Below are 21,462 nucleotides of genomic sequence, written 5' to 3'. Positions count from 1 at the left end.
AGTTATTTTGGGTTTTGAGAACTGCTTCATTCCTTGAAAACACTGATAAGAGCAGCAAAACCACCCTGCACTCCAAGGGAACACAGTCAATGAATGTGGGACTCAACCCCTCCCCACTTCAACAGGTAAAACTCTTCCAGGGAAATAAATCCACGGATTCACCTCTCCAAAGTCTCCATTTCACTCAAGGAAGTAGGTGGTATTTGGGTAAATAAAAAGAGAATTCCTGAAAAGTTATTACATACTCAGCACAATTTCCTGCAAAACAAAACAAAGACAGAGCTCTATCTTGAAAAGCCATTTCCCAACACCCTCCCACGGCTGGCCTGGAGCAGGGAATCCAGTCCTGCTCTCCCTGCAGGGCAAGGCTGCTCCGCAGGGAAATGTGGAGGGCAACCAGCACAGGGCAGAGAGGAGACTCCAGGCTCCTGAACCCACCTCCATCCACACTCAGGCATCACAGGATCCAGCATGGTTTGGGTTAAAAAGGACCTTAAAGTCCATCCAGTGTCACCCCTGCCACGGCCAGGAACACCTTCCACGGTCCCAAGGCTGCTCCAAGCTCCATCCAGCCTGGCCTTGAATGTTTCCAGGGATCCAGGGGCAGCCACAGCTTCTCTGGGCACCCTGTGCCAGGGCTTCCCCAGCCAGGAATTTCTTCCCAATATCCCATCCAGCCCTGCCCTCTGGCAGTGGAAGCCATTCCCTGTGTCTTGCCCCTCCACCCCTTGTCCCAAGTCCCTCTCCAGCTCTCCTGGAGTCCCTTTAGGCACTGGAAGGGGCTCTGGGGTCGCTCTGGAGCCTTCTCCTCTCCAGGTGAGCACTCCCAGCACTCCCAGCCTGGCTTCAGAGGTGCTCCAGCCCTTGGAGCAGCTCTGTGGTCTCCTCTGGACTCTCTGCAGCATCTCCAGGTCTTTCCTGTGCTGGGAGCCCAGGGCTGGAGCAGCTCTGCAGGTGGGGTCTCACCTGAGCAGGGCAGAATTCCCCTGTTCCTCCTGCCCACAGCTGGAATCAGGGGGTTCTGGGGCCAGGGCAGGTCCAGCCTCTCCTCCACCAACACTCCCAAATTTCACATCATCCCTAAAAGTCTGTCAGTGGTTCCAGACTTCCTCTAAACCCTTGGATTTACCCCAAACCAAGTCAGGATGAGAGGCAAATGCAGCTGGGGGGGTTGTTCATGGACCCAGCCACAGGGAGAACTGCATCAAAGAGCTGCTTGGTCCCTAAAGCCACTTTATTCCAGCCAATCTCAGGAAGAGCAGCTCAAACTGCTTTTGCTGTGGTCTGTTCTTGGCAGTGAGGGATTTATCATCCCCAGGAACTATTCAAGTGGTCAGGGAAAAGAAGAAAACAAGGAAAAAAGTACAGTCCTGGGAATTCACAAGCTGCACTGACATTAAAGATGAGCTAATACACTAAATTTTACATTCTAGACTAAAAATAAGCAAGAAAAATCCCATCTGGAAGCATTAAAGACCAGGAAAATTTTGTAATTTATAGAAATAAACTGAAGTTTAGTGACTCATTAAATATGAATCAATAGCAGAACTTGTAGAGGTGTCTCTACAGCTTTGTCACCCTGTCCTGAAGATTTTTGACTCAGTATGGAATGAAACAGATTAAAATTTAGAAAGGTTACATTTTGCAAGGGCACTTTTGGCCTGATTCATTTTTTTGCAGTGGTTTGTATTACACATCAGCTAAAGGTCATTCCCAAACCTGGGTTGAGCTGAGGGATGAATTCAGCCCACAGAGCCACAAAAAATTAAAATAATTTGCATTAATCATCTCAGCAACAAACCTGAAGGTGGAAGAAGTGGTAGTGGGTAACACATTTCTAAGTTAAATAGCTTGAGTTAGTTAAGTTAAATAGCTTTTATATTCAAAGATTATTCAACATCTAAAAAACTGAAATACAGTAATTTTTCACAACAGAACATATTTTAAACGAAATAAACCCAATCCATATTGTAAAAACGGGTCATGAGATGTGTTCTGGACTAATTCAACAACCTCATGTAACATGGTCCTGTTCCCATATTCAAAAGAAGGCAACATTTTCCAGGAACACTCCTACAAAAGCTTCTAAGAAAAACAGAAAATCTCCAGGACTGCCCTTGCAGCAAACAATTCCTGTCCACAGAGCTGGGCCTGACCTCACTTCCTGCTGCAGCAAAAATGCCAAGCTCTGCAAGGCTCCAGCATCAGCCTCCCTTTGCTCCAGCCCAAATTCCAGCTGAGCTCTGCAAGGCTCCAGCATCAGCCTCCCTTTGCTCCAGCCCAAATTCCAGCCCAGCCTCCCTTTGCTCCAGCCCAAATTCCAGCTGAGCTCTGCAAGGCTCCAGCATCAGCCTCCCCTCACTCCAGCCCAATTCCAGCCTGAAGCCCAGCCAGCCCCCAAGGAGCGCTCAGTGCTCACTGATTCTGGCTCACATTCCATGGAAAACTGCTCTGCAGCTCCCTGGGAGCTCCTGAGGGCTGGCTGATATGGGATCATCCCACCCCAAGTCTGGAAAACATCAGGGATCATTCACACCAGACAGTTGGAAATGCTAAAATTCCCAGAATTCCCAGAATGACTAGGTTGGAAGGGACCTTAAAGATCATCGAGTCCACCCCATGCCCTTGTCCCCAAGCCAACTGTCTCTGCTGGTTTGGATCCCAAGGGAATAATGAATAATTCCAGGGCAGAGGGGCAGTTACAGACCAACGGTTGGAGTTGGGGATCTTAGAGGGCTTTTCCAACCATAATGACTTCATAAATGTTCTGTAAATTCCTGGGCAGAACTCCCAGCATTCCTGAGCCTCCTTTAGCCATTCCCAACGTGCAGCTCAGGACGAGGCACCACGTCAGCTCTGTCACTTCCACTTCAATGACACAGGAGAAGCAACTTCAAAACTGTCACAGCAATATCTGGAAGAAAGGTTCTGCCCAGAAGAATCTTCCTGGATAAACACATCACTCCTGTTTTATCAAGAGTTTTTGGAGCAGTCACCACAAATTTACAATCTGCAGTTTACAGACATGTTTCTCTTTAGGCACTGACAATGAATTTGCCAGTATTTACTGCAGGACATGGAAGAACAAAGAGGCTGTGTATTTCTTAATTGCAATATTAAAAAAAAAAAAAGAAGAAAAATGTAATAAACTGATAAAAATAACTTTTTCATTGGAATTGTATCCTTTAGTTACGTTATCTATTGTGCAAATGTGTTGCAGTATTACAGATTTAGCAAGTTTCAAAGTTCCTGTTGTCTCACATTAAAGTATTTTCCTGTTATATTAAAAATCTCTCTCCAGAAAGATCTCATACTGACTTTAAATGGGAGGAACACTGCAGACAGGCATGGATCAGCTTTATTCCACTGTCCAGAGAAGAAACCAAACACATTTCATAAACAGTGAAAAATAAGTTTATAACCCCAGACAGAAGCTGTCCCAAAGGCTGGATTTTCATTACAGTAAGTGCTGGATTTAAAATGACAAAGTTCCTATTCCAAGGAGCTTATTACTTAAATGGAAACTTCATTTATTTTATTTTTTTTTTAAATATAGCATGCCTGAGTTAGAAAGAACAATGTGTCCAGGAAGGAGAGCCTGAAATTCAGCAGAGACTTCCTGATTTCCAGGTTCGGTGCCTTATGCAACCTGTCAGCCTGATCCTAAATTTTCACTTATTGCAGGAAGTAAACTACTCTAATATTGCTCTTTACTAAAAGTAGTATTGTATAAACAGCTAAAGCTTGACTTACACCTTTTTACACTGATAGAATTACTAATTAATATTATAAATATTATATAATACATAAAAGTACATGTTCTCTGAGCAGGGGGAAATCCCATGTTCTCTGATAAAGAATATTATTTGTTACTGCCATGCCTTAGAATTCAGATCTCCTGCAAACTGAAGCTCTGAGTATTTTACACTCCAGTATCAGATCAATTTTCCATCACTCATCTCCAAAGGCTGTTAAAAAGAACAACCACAGAGCCACCCCAAACCTCAGGCTAAGGAATAACCTTGTCAAAAAGATCCAACCTTAATTATGACTCTTAAAACACCCAGATATGCCCCACGCAGTTCTAAAGCAGAAAAAATTGGGGAAATAAGACCCAAGCTGCCCTCTCCCACCCAAATGTTTCCAATAAACAGCATTAACAAGGTGCTGAAGGTACCATCCCACTCCTGAAATATTTGTGCCCCAGGACCACACGTGAGACCTGTGGATGGACTGGGGTTACCTTGAGCAAGATTAAGGCAAGGAGAGATTTAACAGAAGCTCAGTTACAACCTGAGCTCTGCAGGGACCACCCCTGCTCCATAAGTCATCTGTTCCCCACTAAATCCATGTTTTGATTAAAATCCTGGAAATCATTTCTAACGGCTCCCAAGGGAATTAGGCCACAGCATCTTGTGGGAAGTTTGGCTTCCAGCCAGGAGGGCAACACAGCCTTGAGCCTGAAAATATTCCTCATGATTTACCCAAGAAATGGGCTCAAATATTCTGAATACTGAGAGCCTGCCTGAAAATGTTCCTCATGATTTACAAATGGGCTCAAATATTCTCCATGTTGAGAGAGCCTGCCTGAAAACGTCCCTTATGATTTACCCAAGAAATGGGCTCAAATATTCTGAATACTGAGAGCTCACCTGAAAATGTCCCTCATTATTTACCCAAGAAATGGTCTCAAATATTTTGACTATTCAGAGCCTGATCCAGGGGTGGCTTTGACCCAGGTGAGGTCTGTGACCCCAGGAAAGCTTCTTGGAGTAGGAACTTTGTCATCTTAAACCCAGCACTTACTGTAACGAAAATCCAGCCTTTGGGACAGCTTCTGTCTGGGGTTATAAACTTATTTTTCACTGTTTATGAAATGTGTTTGGTTTCTTCTCTGGACAGTGGAATAAAGCTGATCCATGCCTGTCTGCAGTGTTCCTCCCATTTAAAGTCAGTATGAGATCTTTCTGGAGAGAGATTTTTAATATAATAGGAAAATACTTAAATATGGGGTCACAGACCCCATATTTGATCTCACCAAAATTCCAGCCCAGCTCCACACACAGGACAGGGCTCTCACACTCTGCTCCAAGTGTTTGCTTGGATTACAGAAGGATTTTTAATTTACTATTAACACTCATCTCTCAGGTCACCGCGAGACCTCAACCCTCCTAAAATTCTCCCTGGAGGAGGACTAAGATTGGGATGGAAACCCTCACTTCCCAGACACCAAAATCCCTAAAACCACCCAGAAGCAGCAGCTCCAACCCAGCCAGGCCCCGGGAGCTCTGCCCCGAGGGATGAGATCGCCTTTCACCCTGGCTCAGGATCGGGTTCCTGGGGGAGCGTGCCAGGAAAGCCATCACACAATTGTCCCCTGCAGCCTCCCCCTGCAGCTCCCCAGCACTCCAGGATTGTTTTCCAGCCTGAAACTCCATCCCTCAGGATTCCAGTGCCCACCCTCCAGGCTTACACCCACGTTTTTCATAGGCTGCACAACTCCCCGCTGCTCTTCCCAAAAGAAATTCCGCTGGGAAGAGCTGGGCAGAAAAGCTCTGTCAGTGCCCAGGGTGCATTCATTTGATTTGAGCTGTTATTTAATATTATGCTCACGTTAAGGCCATGCCTGCCCTCAGAATTATTAATTTGGGAGACCTGTAAGACTGGCAATAACAGTTTCTATAATGCAAACATGACATGACTTTTAGATAAATATTTTCCTTTGTTGTTTTAGTTCTTTTATGGCTTTTCTGTTACTGGCAGACAAGCAGAGTTGAATCCTGAGCATTTGTGTGCTAAGTGACCTAAGTGACCAGTCCCATAAACCAAAATCCAGGAGCTCCTGAAAGGTCCTATTCCTGTCCTAATCCCAATCCTGCTTCCACAAATGTTCAGAACTGAGAACCTCAAAGGACTCAGCCATTAAGATGCTTCATTCTTATTTCAGCTTAAAAAATAAAGGGATCAGAAATTTTCTAGCTGCAAAAATGTTGCTACAAAAAAAAAACAAAAAAGAAAAAAAAAGGAGAGAAAGAGAGAAAAAAGAATTAAATGTAAAATATCTTTCTTTCCACCTGTTACAAAGGTGACACTTTCTGGAATAAGCCAAGGTGCTCATTTTAATATCTTAATGCTACATAAAGAAAAAACTTTCAAGCTTAGATAAAAAAGCCTTTATTACATGCAATTTAACAATAGGCTTGTTTTAAATATGATTTTCCAAGTGTAAAATAAATTTAAAACCACATTATTCTGGTTTCTTTTAGGCTATGAAGCAAACCAGTTTATTTACACACTAACCATATACTATGGAAATTCTATATCCAAATGGTTCTCTAAATCACTTGGAAGCTATGGAAGCAACAGACACCACAGTCCATGGAAAAGAAATCCAAAAAACTTCTGCCCAGAGGCACAAGACAGAGCACAAGCCCTTGTTTGTGCCAGGAATTCTCTCCTGGGCCTGAACTGGTCAGCAAAAAGGCAGCTGGAATTCCCACCTGGAAGTACCACAGAGCTGGGCAGATGAAACAAAGAGTTTCCAAGTGTGCCAAGGTTTGCCAGCTGGGAACTGCAAGTTCCTTCAGGGAGCTGCACCCTCTCCCAAGGCTCTGAAATCCAGGAGAAGGATCTGCATAACTGGGCACAGCTATTCTCCATGGGACACATTTGTCTTCAAGTGGAAGGTAAAACTGAAGCCATTTTATAACTTTTTTCCCTGAAAATAAAAAAGTTCTGCCCATTTACCAGATTCCAGGGGAAAAGTTCTGTTTGGAAGCCTGGAAGCAACCCAAAGGAATGGCTGTTGTGTGTGCAGACACGTTCCCTCCAACAGGAACACATCATTCCACAGCACCTTGTTCATCCCAGTCCCTCCCTCCAGCCAGCAACACCCAGCTCATGGCAAGGAATAAATATTAAAGTATTTTTAAAGCTTTTTTTAGAATCTTCCAGTGAGGACCAGGAAAAGTGGGGAATTTAAGAGCACCTTGAGCCGGGCTGCTCTGCTTTGTCCTGTGCCATGTGTGTCCAAACTTGGATGAAACCCCCTGGGATTGAGCCAGAAAAGCACCAAAACTGAGCCCTTCTTGGTGCCAGAGCTGGGGGATACCTCCATGAATTTGGGAGCATTATGGGATGGCAGACACACACAGCTGGCATGAGACAGAGGTGATCCAAAAGCTCTTTCCCAAATGCTTCCATTCCGCATCTCCACGGGTTTATTTCCTTTAAACTCCACTCAGGGAGGGCAATCATGAAAACCAAGAGCCACCAGGCCATTTCCAGGAGAGGCTCCTGCCATGAGGCAGCTCAGAGCAGTCAGCTGCTGCCTAATCCAAAAAAACAGTAGGAAAACCAGCATTTCACAGGTGGAACAAACAGGAGTTTGCTCCCTGGTTTCTGCAGGCTCCAAGGAAGCAAAGGCTGGTTTTCCACCAGCTCTGGTCTCCAGATCACCAGTGTTGGATGCAGCACAAACAGGCCTCTCTCATTTAACAACCCTCCTAAGCCAGGACTTCAAAACCAAGCAGAAAACCCCAGCAAAAGCAAAGGATTTCTCCAAATTGGAGCAGATTAAGCAAACTCTGAGCAAGGAGGAATTATTTTGATGCAGCAGCTGCAGATTTTTCCTTGCACAACACCAGAGGTTGAGGCTGTAACACTTTAGCTGAGCACTGGGTCAAATTAGGCTGGTTAGAACAGGTTATGCTTAAACCCAGGGCTAAAACACACCAATAAATGACTGCAATTACCACAGCTGAGCAGTCCCATGGCATCAGACCATGTGCATTTTTTTAGTTCATGGAAAATGCAAGGGAAAAATGCAAGTGTGAGATCATCCCCATGAGGCTGGAGCAGGAACACTTCCCTGAGTCTGGGCCAGGAGCAGCACAGAATCACTGCCACAGCTCAGCTGATGGCTGGCAACACACTGAAATCATTCCTTTCTGGACCTGAGCTCTGAATATTTATTTGCAAATCAATGAACCTGCTGGAAGTTTGGGCACTGAATCACATTTTTATGGAACTGCCTAAGTAGAAATTATCAGTTTTAAAGAACCTAAAGGATGATGATAGCTTATGTAAGTTTTTACCAAGTTTACATTTTAAGAAATCCAGGCATTAAAAAGCAAAATGACAATTCACAATACACCAAAAGGCTGTTTACATAATTATCTTCCAAATCTGAATAGTTCCTCTAAATAATTCTCACCCCTCACACTGAAATGGACAAAAATACACACCTGGGTGACCGGATTAAAGCTTTTTTCAAGCAGGATCTGCTTAAAACCAACATGAACATCTTGCAAGTCCTCCAGGAGCATAAAACTCCTCCCACGCAAACATCAAACTGCCTTCACTCCTGACTGGAGATGACAAACCCCAGTGACATCAGTGGGCACTTTAATACCTCACTCAGCAGAACTGAAAGCAACTGATTCCCATGGAGGAAATTAATGCTGAAGTTATTTAATAAAGGGCATGGAAGGACAGATGAAAAAACTTCATCTGAATTTATAAACTTGGATTTAACCTGGTTAAATGCTTTTCCTTCCACAACACCTGTACAGATCCAGGAATGCAGCATGATTATCACTTCTTTTTACCTCTTGTATGAAATCCATTTGCTGATCATGTTTTGCTTTCCAGCATTCCTTCCCAAGGTTTTGACAGATTCCCTTCTGCTTTTCCAGCAGATCAGTTCCCTGACCCGACCAGTTCCATGATCTCCAACTAAAACCAAAGGATCTGAGCAAGGCACTACCAGAATGCTGTCACCCACTCCAGCTGCTCTCCACACAGGAAATGCAAATGCATTTGGCTAAAAACAGAATTTACTTTCTCTATCCAAAGCCAATTATGCAATCTTCTCCAAGAGAAAACTTCCAGCTAAGTGGGTGAAGGGAGAAGAAAGAGTAAGAAATGTGAAAATAGAGATAAGGCTGCCACCTTACAAAATCAATAATGTTCCTGTGGAACCTGAAACTCTTCTCACCTCAAGAACTCAATCAGTTCTTCCTTCCCTAATTCATTTTTTCCATTTGATAAGAAGTTGTCCAGAACTTTCTTCCAGAAAAAAAAGAGTCCTAAGTTTAGAGGTCTGTCAAATACATTCATTTCAACTTAAAATGTTACTTAGAGATTTAATGAGAAAATAAAAATCATAAAACCTGGGAGAATCTTAAATTCTGTGCAATTACCGTTGTCACTCTCCTGACTGGGAATTCCTCCTGGTGAGTGTTCCAGTGCCTGCTGCAGAGTGAGCAATGTGTGCTGTCCTCAAGCTTCTTTCTGCAGGCAAAAAACCCCACATTTTCATGTTAGTGCCTTGGCAAACATGAAATCCAAAGAAAAACAAGCTGCAGGGAACACCAGAGATCCATGGAAACAGCAGGAGCCAGGAGGGGATAGGCAGTGGTAACTCCACTGGGGAGTTCTTTGGACATAACTGGATTTATTTAGTTAACTACTTTATACCTGTTCTACTCCTCTGCATGGCAATAAAGACAGAAAAATCAAGTTCCAAACATACCCAAATTTAAATTGGCAAGCACATTTCCCTTCTGTTAAAGGACATAAAAAGACATAAATTGTACAAAAAGCTGGAAATGCAATCCCAGTTTGCTGTTACAGGGCAGCACAGCTTTATTCTAGAAACTGCTCCACTAAAGATGCTCCAGCAGAAGGAAATGAACAGCTCCAGGAGTTGTTAAACCACTTCAGTTGTTGTATTTAATAATGTAAAAATCACCACCTTTCTCAGGCTGCATCCAGCACTAAAACACTTCCTAGGGCACACTGAGCCCCCTCTTTTGGCCCTCCAGACACAGGAAGGTTTTGCAGGCATCGGTCAATCCCCAATGTTGTTCTTCACAAAACTAGTAAAGTTGGAAATGGTCTCTAAGATCATCAATTCCAGCCTGTGCCCAACCCCAGACCTCTTGTCACAGCCCAGAGCTCTGAGTGCCACCTCCAGTCCTTCCTTGGACACCTGCAGGGATGGGCACTCCAAATCTCCCTGGGCAGCCCCTGCCAAGGCCTGGCCACCCCTTCCATGGGGAAATTCCTGCTGAGTCTCTAAAGATAAGGCCCAGGCAGGTGCAGAGTGTTCTGCAGTTTTACTGGAACACTCCAAGAAATCTGAGTCCTGGTGGCTCCTCAGGCTGCCTGGAGAAGCTCCCACACAGCAGTCCATTGTCACTGCCACCAAAAAGGTGATACTGTCTTCAGGTCACACTGATGACATCACCTGAAGCTGCTTCTGAAGTCACAACCTAACAAATGTTCCTCCTGAGCTGCTTTAAATGAGACACTGGAAAAATATTGAATATAAAGCATCAGGCCTCAAGAGTGAATCCTGGGCAAAGGGAGGCATTTTCCACATCAATCAAGATCCTGGGAACAAGGGGAGATTTACATTAGGATTGAAAGGGCCCAAGGGCTGGGAGCCAGTGGTCTGTCTGTGCTGGTCAATACACAGACAGGATTGTGTTAGCACCACTGAAAGAATAAATTATCGCTGCTTTTACAATAAGCTCTTCAAGAATGCAATAAAGAGTTCAGTGTGTGCTCCTCACTCAGGAATCCAAAACTTTTCAGTGAAGGTCTGGCTTGCAGCAAAGATAACAGCTGAAAACCAACCATCTTGACCTTGGGAAGCTTCATGACAATGTGTTAAAAACAGGTGAAAAAATGCACAGGTTCCTGCCTCCACATCCCCCAGCCTTGAGACCAGAGCCTTGAGCAACCCCAGGTTTAAATACTGAGAGTTCAGACAGACCAAAATTAGAAGTGAGAAATGTAATTTTTTTCCCTCAAGCCTCTTGCCTGTTGCAGGATTACTAATATTGAGGTTTTTTTCATCTGCTTTCAGAGATAATTTTAAAATTCTTCTGCGATTCAATGAAATCATGACAGGAAATTAAGAAAATATGGAACCAGGGAAAGAATTCTTACAATATTTAATAGCAGCTCCTGACTTTGATGAACAATATTATAAGAATGTCTTCCCAGTCACGTATTTCCTTCTAAATCTGACAAGTTTCCCAATTGTGGAAATGGCAAGTCACCAAATAAAAATGCTGCTTTTTCAAGCTTAAAAGATAAAATTTAATTTGCATGAAATTCACCCAAGGCCAGGCAGAACGGGAGCAGAATACTGGAATTTTTCCTGTCTGCACAGTCCATATGAAATATTGTTTTTTTGAGGACTCACCAAACCTTTCCTAAAAATAACCATAAAAGATGACAATTGTTGGCAGGGGTGGGACAAGCCCCACAGTTAACAGGATGCCAATGCCAACCTCCAAAAATGACAACCAAAAGGTCATGAAAAGAGTTATACAGAATAATTATATGCAGATTTGGTGTCAGTGCAACATCAAAGAGAGATGCAGTTTGTGATCAAGGCTTGTGGAAGGAAATGGATTTGTGTAGACAAAGTTATCTTTATTCTCTCTCAAGGTGAATCCCCCAGGAGTTATTGTTTTAAACTATTCTAACATCCAATTCCTCAAAACCACTGAAGAAAATCACCACCAAAAAAACCACCAAAAGTCAGCTGTCCCAAGAGAAGAGCAGGGCAAGGTGGTATTTGTGCAGAAGGAACTGAAATTATTCCACTGCACTGTCAAAGTGCTGCTTCATTCCAGCTGAAGCCAAGTTTTCCAAAAACTTGCTGCAACAATCCTGAGCTACAGCTGAGTGAATAACTTGTAAGAGCTTGCTCCAGGAGCTGTGTGAGCCATCAGTCCCAGCCCTGTTTATCCACAGGCTGCCCAGTGAAGGATCCCAAACAGAGATCTGGGATCCAGAGAATCGGTTCAGCTCTCTAGAAAATGAGATTTATTTGATCCCAGCTGAGAACAAAAGATTCCCAGACAACAACAACGCTCCAAAACTTTCCAAGATTTGGAAACAGGAAGGTAAAAAGCCCGAAGAGAGAGGAGAGTGTAATAGCTGGCTGCTTTTCAACACCCATGATCACACACTGAGCCCTGAGAAAGTCAACATCTTTCCTATTTTACCACCTTATCCTCTTTCACAAATTACATAAACCAAGGGAAGGAATGCGAGTGTGGGAAGCAACTCAGGCTGTGCTTACTTACACAGATACTGAACCAAACACAAAGTACTTTCTTCTACACTGGATCTTAACTCCAAGGTCAATTTATTGGCTTAAAATACAGAGAGGATGCTTCCCTGGTTCAAATGCTAATCTGAGGCTCAGGAAACCTAGATTCAATTCCCTGCCTCACCACATACTTCCTGTGCGACCTTGGGCCATAAATATTTCGGTGCCTCAGTCTTTCCATCTGTGACTGAGACAGTATTTCCCTATTGAAGGCAGTGTTGTAAAGATAAATACATTAGGAAAACATCAGGAATCACAGGCCACAGCCATACGTGCAGCGGGCTGTTGGGGAACTTATCTGTGTGTCAATATTCCCAATCAGGCAGCAGGGAAAGCAAGGAAGGGCTGCCAATGTGAAAAAAATCAACTAGCACGGGACAGAGAGAAGACAAAGTAGCAGCAGAATGGACAGAAACTGACACCTCAATTACAAATTACAGAAAATTTCCGTCATTCCAACCAAGTTTTGAACAGAAATGAAACTCAGAAACCAGCTGGGCGAGCTGCTGAAGGGAGCAAATACACCTGCCAGCAATGCATTATTGCCCTGTTTTTGGAGATTACCACGCAAAACACTTCAGATTTGAGGTGGCAGAGGGGCTGCTGAGTCTGGGGGCAAAGAATCCCTGGGGACTGTCCCCGAGGGGAAGCACCCGCTGCTGAAGTCCCCAGCCCTTTGTGAGACACATAAATCGGAGCGGACAGAGAGCGACCCCAGCGGGGTCCCCACTGCTGCTGCCCCAAGGCGGAGAGGGGGACACAGCGGGAAGGGGGAGGGCAAAAGATGGTCAGCAGGCAGGCAGGGGCTGACAGGAGTGACCTCCCCCTGCCCCGAGCCCAGGAGGACGCGGGGGAGGTGTCTGGGACCGGAGCTGCGGAGCAGCCAAGGGGAACAACTACAAGGCTACGTGGCATTCGCAGGCAGCGGCGGCCGGGGAGGGAGCACGGGGGGGCGGCCAGGGGGGACCCGGGGGTGCGACTGCACATCGCAGCCCCTCCTGCCCCACGAAGCTGGAGGATAAGGAGAGGAAAGGGGAAGAAGGAGAAGGAGGATCCGAGCGGGAAAGGGCTGGGGGAAGCGCGACCCGCCGTGCGGGCTGGCATTAACCCCATCCGGGCGGGCTCAGCCGGGAGCCCCCGCTCGGCCCGGCCCGGCTCTCCGAGCACCGGGAGTCCCTTTAGGAGCGGCTCCCCAGAAGCCCTGTCCCCGAACCCGCCGGGTCTCCTGGGGGGATGCTCCCGCTCCGTAGGGCAGCGCACCCGGACAGAGCCCGGTGTCTGTCCCGGACACCTCGAACCCTGCCTGCCCCGCACCCCGGGCACCCCGTGCGCCTCGGGCACTCCAGATCACCCCGGGCACCCCATCCCATCCTACCCCATCCCATCCCGCTCACCCCATCCCACCCCATGTCCCGGGACATCGGAACCCCTCGGATACTGCCCCGACCTGCCCCTTACGCCACGTCCACCCCCAACCTGTCCCACAGCCCGGGCTGTCCCCCGCCTCAGAAAACCCTTCCCGTCCCCAGGGTCCCGCCTGTCCCTCCAGCCGCCCCCGCCCGGCTCCGCGCCGCCTCCCGCCCTCCGCTCCGCGGGGCTCCGCTCCCGGCATTGCCCACCGCGCCCCGGCTGGGCACCGCCGCTCTCCGCCGCCCCGGGAAGCCGCGGAGCCCGGGGAAGGGGCCCCGGGGAGCGGTCCCCGGCGGTGCCCGTGCGCTGCCCCCGGCACTGACCGTGTGCCCCGCGGGCTCCGCCGCCTCAGCGCCCGCCGCCCGCCCGCGCCGCCATCACGGAATGCGCGCACCGCGCCTGCGCCGCGCCGGCTGGGGGCGGGCGGGCGCGCCAACCACAGCCCGCGAAGATCCGCGGCTCCCGGACACCGCGCCCGCCGAAAGCTGCGCGGGGGGGCGGCCGCGGCGGGCCGGGCTGGTGGCATCTGGGGGCGGGCGACCCGGGCTGGTGGCACCTGGGGGCGGGCGACCTGTCTGGGCACTGTCTGTCCCTGCAGGACACCGCCCGCCACCCCCGGGCACTGCCCGCCACTCTGGGCACTGTCCCCTGGTCACTGTCTGTGCCCCCCGGACAGTGCCCGCCACTCTGGGCACTGTCCCCTGGTCACTGTCTGTGCCCCTTGGGCAGTGTCACCCCGGGCACTGTCCCCTGGTCACTGTCTGTCCCCCTTGGGCAGTGTCACCCTCAGGCACTGTTTGTCACCCCAGTGCTCCGCCTGTGTCACCAAACCGTGTCCCGGCCCCCTCGGGGGTCTCTGGTCTCCATCCCCCGTCACGACAAGGGTGAGTGGGAGGTTTCCCACTTTGCGCAGTGCACCCCACAATCTGGGGGTCACAGCACGTCCCTGACCCTAAAACTGTGTCACACCACAAAAAACTTTAATGGTGACAGCATGAAAGTGAGGGGGCGACCCCGACTGAGTGGGCAAAGAGACGAGGAAGGAGAGGTTTCATCGCTGGTTGTGCCAGGGGAGGTTTAGTTGGATATTAAGGACAATTTCCTCATGGAGAGCGTTGGGGCCACCCATCCTGCACAGAGACCCCATCCTGCAGGGATTTCGGATCCCTGTCAGACCCCATCCTGCACAGAGACCCCATCCTGCAGGGATTTCGGATCCCTGTCAGACCCCATCCTGCAGGGATACCCCATCCTGCAGGGATTTAGGATCCCTGTCAGACCCCATCCTGCAGGGATTTCAGATCCCTGTCAGACCCCATCCTGCAGGGATTTAAGACCCCTGTCAGACCCCATCCTGCAGGGATTTAGGATCCCTGTCAGACCCCATCCTGCAGGGATTTCAGACCCCTGTGCATGTGGCACTTGGGGATGTGGGTTAGTGGTGGCCTTGGCAGTGCTGGGGAGTGGTTGGACTCCATGGGGCTCTTTTCCAAGCTGAATATTCCCGTTATTCCATGATCCTGTGTCTCCTGACAGGCAGCTCCATTCCCATGCTCAGCCTCGGAGCATCCCAAGCCCTGCTGCAAAGAGGAACAAGGGCAGGGGTTGAAAAAAACCCTCCTGGGCTGCAGAGCCCCTCTGGCACATCCATTTTTTTTCACGGCAAATAATGTACCAATTAATCTTACACTCTACACCTTATTTCCACCAGGCAGTTTACACCAATATATTTCCATTAATGTGTTTTTAAAAAATGTTTCTCAAACTTGCTTAAAGCAGCGATTTCAGAGATATTCTGTGTGGAATTCAGCTCCATGTGGATGTAAAATAAATGTGACAGCTGTGCTTTTATACAAGCCCCACTAAACCGTGGATCACAGCAGAAAAAGGTCACACTTGACATTTATATGCAATATAATAAATGTGTATATATAATCTATATAATGGACATAGAAAGACTAACCTTTTAAAATGAATGGGCTTCTGTTTACCCCCAGATTGATCTTAGATGTGTTCATAATGAATATTGAAAATTTTATGATGAATAGAAGAAATTGTTCCTTAATGTCAGAGAATTTCCCTCTGGAGAATGCTGGAAGGGGTTCATTTGCCAGAATGAACACCCTGTGCTGGACAGGACTAAAATAAATTCCCATCCATCTTTTTAAACAATCAGGCCCTGGTAAGAAAGGCCAGAAGAGGTGGTGGCTGCTGAATTTTTAAGCAATTAATAGGTTACCTTGTTAAATAATGGCCAAAACAACTCTCAGAGTAACTTCACCATTAATTTTACTCATATAGGCCCATAAAGTGATGAATAGATTCCCTTCTAATTGGGAGAAAATGGTGAAAGAACATAAAATCTGTTGCATCTGAAAAGCAAAATTTTATATCTGAATCCACAGCGAATTCCAGGTGGAACAGGCAGGAGAAACTTTTTCCTCTTAACAAGATAATTGGTAAAATCTGTGCACTGAAATTCTTCTTTCTATCCCTTCCACAAGTTTTCCTGCATATGTGTGACTCCTGGCCTGATTCTTTTCCCTGTGGAATAGTCTGGATCAGCACATCCCATGTTTTTTTATGGTTGATAAGAAACTATAAATTTGACTATAAACTAGATTGAAACCTTCAGACAAAGATTTAGGGGAAAAATCATCTGCTCCTTTGTTTTGAGCCTCACCACGCTTTTTTCCCTGATATTAAAGTCTGAATTTCACTGATGATCCCAAAAGGGATTCTTTAATTCCAGCTCTCATTCAAGTCTGGGAACACCTCAGGAAAGGTGGAAGACCAGACCAGCAAAGGATTCAGTGAGTGCAGACCTGCTTTAGGAACAAAAAGTTGGTTAATAATTTCACCTTGGAGAGAATTCCTGGAATCTTCAGCACTCCATCTCAGGAATCTTAGAACTCCACAGGCTCTACCTAATCTGCAGTGCCCTGGGGATTTCACTCTGAAGTGAAATATTTGGGGTAATTTTTGGGTGATCTCCTGAAAGTGACCCACCAGATGGGATTTGGAAATCTGCAGCACTCTGCACCAAATGAACTTTGCTGCTGAAAGCAGAGATCCAAGGACTGTTTTGACTTCCCAGGCTTGGTATTTATCCACCGCCAGCTAAACCTCACAAGTTGTGACTAGTGGTGGCTGTGATCCCCCGTGGTGATGTCCTGTGCCTGATATCCAGAATAAAGGAGGTCCTTGGGAGGGAATGCTGAGCATTCTTTGCGCTGAAAGCTCCTGGACCCCCCAGCTTCGATAAGCTTTGATAAGGACAAGAATTCCTTTGTAGGTAATAATGCAGTGCAAAAAAAATCCTTTTCCCTTAAATCAATTTTTTCTCCTTAAATTTCCATTTTAAATGGATCTTATATCCTCACAAGGTCATTCCAGCAAAGTGGTGGAGGAACTTCTGGGATCACAGCTCATTCCCAGTGAGCCTCGGGATGAGAGATCTCAAAGCTGCCCGCACCCCACGGGCTCCAGGGCTCCCTTCAAATTCCAAGTGCCACAGCTATTCCCACACCATGGAAAAGAAATGACCCAATGTTTGCTGCCTACACCCAGCATGACAGTGAGGGAAAGCTGTTTTTTACAGCTGGGCTGGAAAGGGAGGTGAGGCTGGAGGCAGAGGCGGGATGTTCCAGACGGAAAAGCCGCACGGGAGGAATATTTGGCGTGAGGAGCACGGTGACCAAACTGCCTGGGAGGAAGGTCTGATTAAATGGGTCAGGAATTACATGGAACAAGGCCGAGGGCAGCTTTAACTCTATTTTGAAATTCCTGGAGAGCCACAAGGACCGTGCGAGGACAGCGGGTTCCACACACAGCAGCGACTGGATGGGGAAAAGTTGGATTTTGAGGAAATTTTTGCCCAGACTGTCCTTTCAGTCTGGAGAGGAAGAGGGGACTGGGTTGGGGGTGGATCCAGACCTGAGAAAGAGGAATTAAAAATAGCAGAATATAACATCAAAGAACACTTGGCAAAAGGAAAGAGAAAAGAAATGGGAAGTGGAAATGAGTCAGGAGGGAGGAAAGAGAGGACAAATGGGAAAAAATCTGGGCTTATAAAGGAACGGCAGGCTCTGAAATGGAAAAAAAAATGGAAAAGAGGGGAATTGAGGAGAGTCTGTCTTAACAAAACAATGGCAAGAGGCAGTGCCAAAAGCATGCTCATTCTTCCACTAGAAAATTTGGAATTGCAATATCATTTTTTTAATTTGCTGATTCAACTGCCCTAGGTGAGTTAATAAAAATAAAGGGGCAGGGGGAAAGAAAAATATTAAAGAAATGGAAAGAAAACCCTTTGACAGAGAGGGTAGAAAAGAAAGATAAGAGGAATATTGCAGTTACAACATATCCCAGTCTGAACGTGGGTTGGGGAGCTTGAATAACAAAAACCTGGATGCAAACCCCCCCTCCACGCCAACACCCCACTTATCAGGGGGATTAGCAGCCATCCTGGAGTTTTAGCTCCAGCCCATAATACAAATGTTTGTTTTTCCATCCTTGGACTACAATAATAACGATTCTGGTTATTTGAACTCGTGTCCAGCAAAGCCTCCCCTCTCCCGCCTTCGCTGGGAGCTGCGAGCGCGGGCTTGGAACTCGGAGCGCGTTCCCTTGGTTTTCCCTGGCTCCACACAAACTCCTGCTGCCTGCACTCCAGGAGGGAGCGGGCCAGGACAGCCTGGCAAACAAACTTCCCTCGAGCAGCACTTTGCAGGGAGCTGTGCTGGGATCTGCAGGAGCAAACAGCGGCGCTGGGGCAGATGCTGCAGCCGTGTGCGCTGGCATTGCTCCTTCCACACCCCCAGCGTTTTCTGCAGCTGTGGGATCTGCTCCACAGGGAGCAAACCAGCGCTCTGGGCTGTGGGTTTGGAGGGCAGCACAGTGGGAAAAGCCTGGAGGGCATCAGGAGAGGGGGTTTTCCTCAAAGGTCACACACCTGCTCCTCTGCAGGTGCCCTCATCCCTGTTCCATGGAGTCGCAGAATCCCAGGATGGTTTGGGTGGGAAGGGACCTTAAAACCCATCCAGTTCCACCCCTGCCAATGGCAGGGACACCTTCCACTATCACAGGTTGTTCCAAGCCCCATCCAAGTGCTGCTTCTTTGATGTTGAACCACAGAAGCAAATCAGCACCAGCAGAAATGCTTTAGGGTCATTAAACACCCACTAAACAAACAGGTGACCCTGGTACCAGCACCAGTCACCAGTCACTAAAATTGAGTCATTTTAATTGAAAAAAAATACACCAAGTTTGGAGATTTTCTTCTGGGTTCAGAACTATTCTCAGAACTCTCTGACCTCTCAGTGGTTTTCAGTTCTGGTGCTGCCTTACAGCAAAAAAAGAGATATATGCAGAAGAAAATACAGGTGTTTGTATCAGTATGGAGAGGCCAGCACGGAAGGCAGGGAAGCCTGGCAGGGGATGCAGATGCAGGTGGACACCACATTTTGCTGTCTGTGCTTCTTTGTCTAAGCAGGACCCAGAAATCCTCAAGAACCCTCACTCCAAACCAGGAACTCCTGGCACAGACCTGCTCCCATAAAATCCCACTGAACATCAGCCCTGAATCCACAAGCCTGCTGGCACAAAGTCACCATAAAAGCCCAACCAAAGGCCCTCTGCAGCCCACAACAAACACTGCTGGTGTTTATGGCTGCTGGAGGTGGCGAGGGGTGAAGTTCAGTGCAGGGGAACACCTGGTTTATGATTCCTTCACTCGTTATGGGGCAGAGCCCACGAGCAAACACTGCATGTCCTGCCCTCGAGCTGCTTCCACACCTCCCTCTGCCCCATCCTGCAGGCTGCAAGCACAACAGGGGCTCTTTGGAAAAGGGAACTAAAATCATTAATTTTATTAAAACCTTTAATTTTATTAAAACACTGAAGATCTTTCTGTGAGCAGGGAGGAAAAGCTGAGCTCGCCCTCATCCCTCTGCCGTGCAGGAGGGAGGGCTGGAGTTCCCAACTTGCCACTGGATACCTGTAAATGGTAGAAACCTGGAGTAGGGAAGTTGTTCCTCACTTCTCTCAGCCCCAGTCTGGAGCTGCTGTCACCACCATGTGAGGACAAGGCTGTGGAGCACCTGCCTGGTCTCTCCCACCTTCTGCAAGGTCTTTCTGCTCCGTTTCTCCTCAATTTATTCAGCAAGGGCCCTGATAGGAATCAAACATCTCATTTCAGTCCAGTTCCAACCACTGGCTCTGTTTAGCCATAAATCTATAACTCTTGCCCCAAGCCAAGAAGCAAACAAGACAGAAAAAAACCCCAAATCCAAACAGTCTGAAGAACTCTGTGCCTCAAGAGATTGTTGGGAACAGGCAGGTCCAAGCAGAGCCCTTGGGAAGCAACGCTGGGGCTTCTGCTCCAGAGCAGAACATTCAGCTGGGGAAAACAGGATCTCCTTGTGGGATGGAGCCCATCCTGCCTCCCCCAGAGCCCAGGGAAGGCGCAGCAGCTGTGTCAGCAAGGGAAGGCTCAGGAGCAGGAGCAGAACTGCTCCCAGGTGGGTTCAGGGACAGTTCTCCAGCTGACCTGGTCACAGGCACACCAGGGCTGGGTCAGGTCTGCTCACCTGGGAGTGTGCTCACAGTTCCAAGGAAATCAAAACAACCATCATTTACACATGTTAGAGCTGGAGATGCTCGTCCTTGCTCTGGTGATGAAAGGAGGAAGCCAAAATAAGTTCCTTTCTAAGGCTCTTCTAAATCAGAGTGAAGCTGTTTAACAAACCATCCCTGATGTGCTTTCCTGCTGCTCTGCATGAAGAGAACATTTCCAGGATGCTGCAGAAGCACCTGAATCCTGTGGTTTTATCCCAAAGAGGGGATTTCACTCCCTGGGCTGGGCAGGGGCTCATTTCCCTGCATGGAATTCAGCTGAGAAAGGTCTTTGGAGAGCAGAACAGGCACCAGAGCCAATGTCTGGAGAATGGAGAGGAGGGGAGGACAAAAAAAAAAAAAAAAAAAAAGGAAAGAAAGCAAGCAGAATAAATCTGAATTGTAACAAAATTACAGCCTGTATTGAAATCTCCACATTTGGAATTGATTTTTTTTCCATCAGACAAAAGGCTGAGCTCAGTTGTTGAAATGCTGATCTCTTTTTTGACTTGTTCTGAAGGGCACATCCAGGGGAGCTGCAGGTGAACCCTCAGCAGGGGAGGACTGATAAAACCTGAAATATTCCTGTGTCAGGTGTAATGTGATGCTCATCCCTTTGTTTGGGCTGCTTCCTTCCTGCTGGGCACTTGGAGCAGGTTTCCTACCTTTCCACAGGTTCACTTGTTTTTCTGGCTGCTGCCCTTGTTTTAACTCCCCCCACCTCACTTTTAGGGCATGCAAACCCTTTTCCCTTCACATTGGCACCAAAATTTCCCTGTGCACAGAAGGTTTGGTGTCCACCCCTGGGCTGAGAGTGCTGGAAGCTGCAGCACCTTTGGGAAAAGCTGCCCGTGCTCCCTGATCTCCCTGCTCCCTGTCCACATGGGACTCCAATTGTTTCCCTCCCGTTCTCCATTGTCTCTCTTCAGAGCTCTATTTCTTTCCTATCTGGCATTTTCCTCCCTGTCCCCAAACAACCTCTCTTACTTGCTCTCTCCTACAATAAGCCCATTCCTCGTGATTGTTTCCATTCCCTTTTTTTGTTTTATTTTTTATTTTTCACTTGATGGAGGCCTGGGGGCCCAGCTCTGTGCTGGGGTCTCCTTTAACAGCCACAGCTCCCCATCCCATCAGACCAGTGTCCTCAGCACTGCAGGAGGGACTCTCCCCACCCCAGTGAGCATTTTCTATCATTTTATATTATAATATTTTATATTATATTTATATAAAATATTTATATAATATTTTATATTATATTTCTATCTATTTTATATCAGTGCAGAGCTACGAATCAGGTCTGGGAT

At 47.2% G+C, this 21,462-nt stretch overlaps 1 protein-coding gene across 1 annotated transcript in view; it reads right to left on the bottom strand.

Annotated features, from left to right (window-relative positions):
• LOC121363083 (fibronectin type-III domain-containing protein 3a-like) overlaps window positions 1-13,945 on the bottom strand; it is a 39,145-nt gene extending 25,200 nt beyond the window's left edge. The window contains exons 1-2 of the mRNA XM_041485170.1: window positions 13,870-13,945; window positions 9,204-9,294 (exon numbers count right to left, since the gene is read on the bottom strand). The gene's annotated coding sequence lies outside the window, so the exon portion shown is untranslated. The remainder of the gene's footprint in view (window positions 1-9,203; window positions 9,295-13,869) is intronic.
• Window positions 13,946-21,462: the final 7,517 nt, after the last annotated feature.

The sequence above is a fragment of the Pyrgilauda ruficollis genome, unplaced genomic scaffold, assembly GCF_017590135.1.
Source record: "Pyrgilauda ruficollis isolate IOZ18807 unplaced genomic scaffold, ASM1759013v1 scaffold7, whole genome shotgun sequence".
Lineage (NCBI taxonomy): Eukaryota > Metazoa > Chordata > Aves > Passeriformes > Passeridae > Pyrgilauda > Pyrgilauda ruficollis.
This window is presented reverse-complemented; position numbering and strand designations above follow the sequence as displayed.